This window comes from Phyllostomus hastatus, unplaced genomic scaffold, assembly GCF_019186645.2.
Source record: "Phyllostomus hastatus isolate PE091 unplaced genomic scaffold, TTU_PhHast_1.1 phas_contig_312, whole genome shotgun sequence".
NCBI classification, from domain to species: Eukaryota; Metazoa; Chordata; class Mammalia; order Chiroptera; family Phyllostomidae; genus Phyllostomus; species Phyllostomus hastatus.
Window position 1 is genome coordinate 2485617 of NW_025333849.1, and position 3877 is coordinate 2489493.

General features: G+C 42.0%; 1 pseudogene; it reads right to left on the bottom strand.

Moving 5' to 3' along the window:
* Window positions 1-2378: 2378 nt before the first annotated feature.
* Window positions 2379-3224, bottom strand: LOC123819470 (annotated as a pseudogene).
* Window positions 3225-3877: the final 653 nt, after the last annotated feature.

Consider the following 3877-nt stretch of genomic DNA (forward strand, 5'->3'; position numbering starts at 1 on the left):
TGCATGAGCAAAATGTTCTATGTGCTCCCCTGAAAATGTGCATGTGGCTCTGTGTATACATGTGTTTACAGAATGTGTAAATAAATATGGAATATGAAACACATGGACCTGTGTTTATAAAATATGCATCTACTTATGCTAATGAAAATACTTCCATCTGAGAACCAATGGTTATTATCTACAGAAGTGCTATGAACTAGGGAGATTACTGTAGTTTTTGTCCTCATACATGAAGAAACTGAGTCACTAAAGAAATCTTTTTGTCATAAAAGGCAGGAAATGTGGCTTATGTCAACAATAAAAACTTTATCATTTAAGGAGCATATAAGGTAGAAAGAAAGTTACCCTCAGAAATCCTATTTTCACAACAGAGGAACTTTGATATCCAAGTTCACTTCCAGTCAGTTCAGTGTAATTGACATCCTGTGCACTAATGTCTCCAGTTTTAGCAAACTTCTCCAAGTCTCCCAACAACTTGGTGAGCATATAAATCTTTAGGGAGCTTAAAATGTTTAAAATGCGTATTTGTGAACCCACCCCCCAAGAGTCTAATGAAATAGGTCTCAGTGAGTACCAGGAACATGTCTCCTTAGCAAGTGCCCTAAGTGAGTTGTATGTGAGGGTGAGACCATGCTCCAAGAAACACTGCTGCAATATTCCAGGGGTGGAATGAGGAAGAGTTGTCTTTTTTTTTTTTTTAATGGGAGTGTGGGTGGGGTGACTCGATGCAATCTCTGAAATCCGACTTCATTGGTGGCTCATGGATTTGAAGGATTTGACATTGCAGAGTCCCAGCTGGTGTAAATATAGGTCTGCACAGGCCAGGGACTTCAGACAAATCAGTTCATATAGCCACATCCACCTGCTGAGCCAAAACCCACCCTTGGTGAAATAGAGCTTAACATTTCAACTATGGTTTGTGACCTCATGATACCAATTAAGTGGGTTTCGAGTAACTTTTTTTATCCTCACCTGAGGGCATTTTTTCACTACTTTTAGAGAGAGAGGAAGGAAGAGAGAGCAACGTTGATGAGAGACAGACAAATCAGTTGGTTGCCTCCTGTAGGTGGCCTGGACTGGGGATAGTAAGTGTCTGGACTTGGACCAGGGATCAAACCTGCAACCTAGGTATGTTCTGTGACCAGGAATCAAACCTACAACCTTCTGGTTATGGGACGATGCTCCAACCAACTGAGCCATACCAGCCAGGGCTTGAGTAACATTTTTAAAATATTTTGGTTTTTAAATAATTAGAGATATACAAGAAATAGCAAAAATAGTTCAGATAGGTTTTATGTGAGGTCCCATGTAGTTATTCACCCAGCTTCCCCCAATGGCAGCATCTCACATGAGTATAATATTTTATTAAACCCAGAGGTTGACATCGGCATAGTACATCTGACTACCACCAATGACTGATCTTGCTCAGACTTCACCAGCTTTTACTTACACACCTTTATGTGCATGTGTGTAATTCTGTCACATGTGTAGATTTGTGTAACTGCCACCACCATCAAGACACAGAACTTTCTCTCACCACAGAAGATGACATTACCCCTGTATAGTCACCCTCTCCTCCCACCCATCCTGTTCATATCCCTGGAAACCAGAGATCTGTTCTCCAGTTAAGAACATTTTAAATAATGAAATAGAACAGAGCAAATGGAAGATAAAATATCAGAGTGCATTTCAAAGTGGATGGGGAAGTATTGATTTTGGTAACTTTTGTTCTGTTATATACACATATGGATATGTATTGGGTTGTGTTAGGAAATATAACACTTATGGAGAGTTGCAGGTAAAAAAACAGTGGAGAAACGCCACAATACAAGACAGCCTGCAGCATTAGCAAAACCTTCCCAGCCCCAATGGGGCTCATAGTCATGGAGTAGAGGCTGTTTCCCTCCTCTGAGAGCAGCTGTTGTCCTCCAGGCCTTTAATCGATGACTATCTGCTTCACATTTGGGTAGAAGGTCACCATCTGCATGCTAAGTGTTGTGGATGTTCCTGCTTTGACCTGTGGAACGGGGACAAAGGGAACAAAGAGGCAAAGGGGCTTAAGCACTGTACAAGGCTTCCCCTGGCCCAGCCTCTTCTGGGGTTTAAGAGCTAACAGAAACCAAGTGATAAGCCCCTCAGCTCTGCTGACTCCCCAGAGGCTGTTCAAAGGAGCAGATAATCATGTCCCTGGGACATTTTTTCATCTATGAGACATTTAATGGTATGCTGTGCACAGTCAGGTGATTTCAGAAAAACCCGATTTACCACAATTTTATATAAAAATATTTGTTAACCTTTGTATTAAATTTAAGAGAAGTAAGCCTCTATTTTTTTGTTTCACAAATAAAACTGGCTGTGTCAGTGTTTTTGGTGATTAGTTAGAGACCAAATCCCTTGTTCCTGTCCCACTCCTCTGACTCTTCCTTTGCTTCCATGTTGGTTGGGGCTGCAGCAGCAGGATGGGCAACAGTGGTGGCAGCAGCCACAAGGGCAGTGGCTACAAATGCAGATGGATCAGGCAAGTGGGCCTTGGACTTTTCAACAAGTGGGAAGGTATAATCTGCCTCCAAAGGCAAAGCCTGAACCCATTTGTATTTGTTGATGGTAGAATGGGGTACTGATGCAACAGTTGGCTAACCAATCTGCAGACGTGCCCTGGGAATATTTCCAGCACTCTGCAGGAAGTGAGAATGCAGAGATTCCTCAGGGATGTTAAGCACTTCTGGGCTGTAGATGCCACCATTGTCAAGCACCTGCTGATTGATCTGCTCAAGGGAGAAGGAGAAGGCAGGGAGGTGTTCAGTAGTGTGGTTGTACTAGTTCCACTTTGTCTCCAGTTTTAAAAGCTGCATGTCACTCAGGATTTTAATGGTGTTTCTGGGGATTTTAGTGGTGCAGCCTAAAGCCTGGGAGAAGGACATCTTCTCGGGCCCCCAATCAATGTTCTGAGCTGGCACAGTGACTTCACATTGAGGTTCTCCCTGCTGCACAGAAAACTTACATTTCTCCAGAGCTGAGTTGTTTTCCTATGCTTGGGACAGCTCACACATTGTGCTTCTTGCCCATCAGGACCACAGCCTTCCTACTCAGGAATGTACAGATCTGCTGCATCTGCTTGCAACCATCATTGTCTGTTCCCACAAAGAGGTGTTTTGGATAATCATCCAAGAACTAGATCTTAAAGAAGAAAAGGGCTTCCAGGTATCCCTGTCTTCCCTGAGCATCACAAGGGTGCATTTGGGATTGTCACACAGGTTTAAAGAAAATGTCACTCTCACAAAGATGTCTGGTAAGAGGAGGCATTAACATTCTAAATAATAGATTTCATATTAGGGATAATATTTTGTAATATTTTACAAAAAGTACATCTGGCTAGAAAGTAAATGGATGGATGCATGGATGAGGTTCCCATTGATTTTCTTTCTTATTCCTTATTTGGGATGAATTAAAGCATCCTGACTCAAAGGCATAGGTCATTTCAAATGGCAAGTGTTTGGTGAATTTGTCAAATCCTTTCAAAAACTATGAGAAGCTGTCTTTCTTGGATGCCTCTTAGCATCCTGCAGTTGTTAATGGGCTTTTCCTGCTCAAAAGCTGAGATATGGACTGTTTCAGCTTGGGAGATAGTGGTGAATTAATGGGTGCCTAATCCATTCTTAGGTTGCAGATAGCCCTGGAAATAATATTTTTGTGTTCTGTTGCAACACTGGGATATGAGTTTTAAACATGTGCAACCATATGCCTTTGATCTATTTCACCAATGAGCAGAGTTGGAAAGAGTCCAGCTTTCAAGGCCTGAGCCATTAGCAATAGATCTTGGTTGTCTTATGAAGTCTGGACAGCCTATTATCAATGCTAAGAATTTTTATAGCTTGGG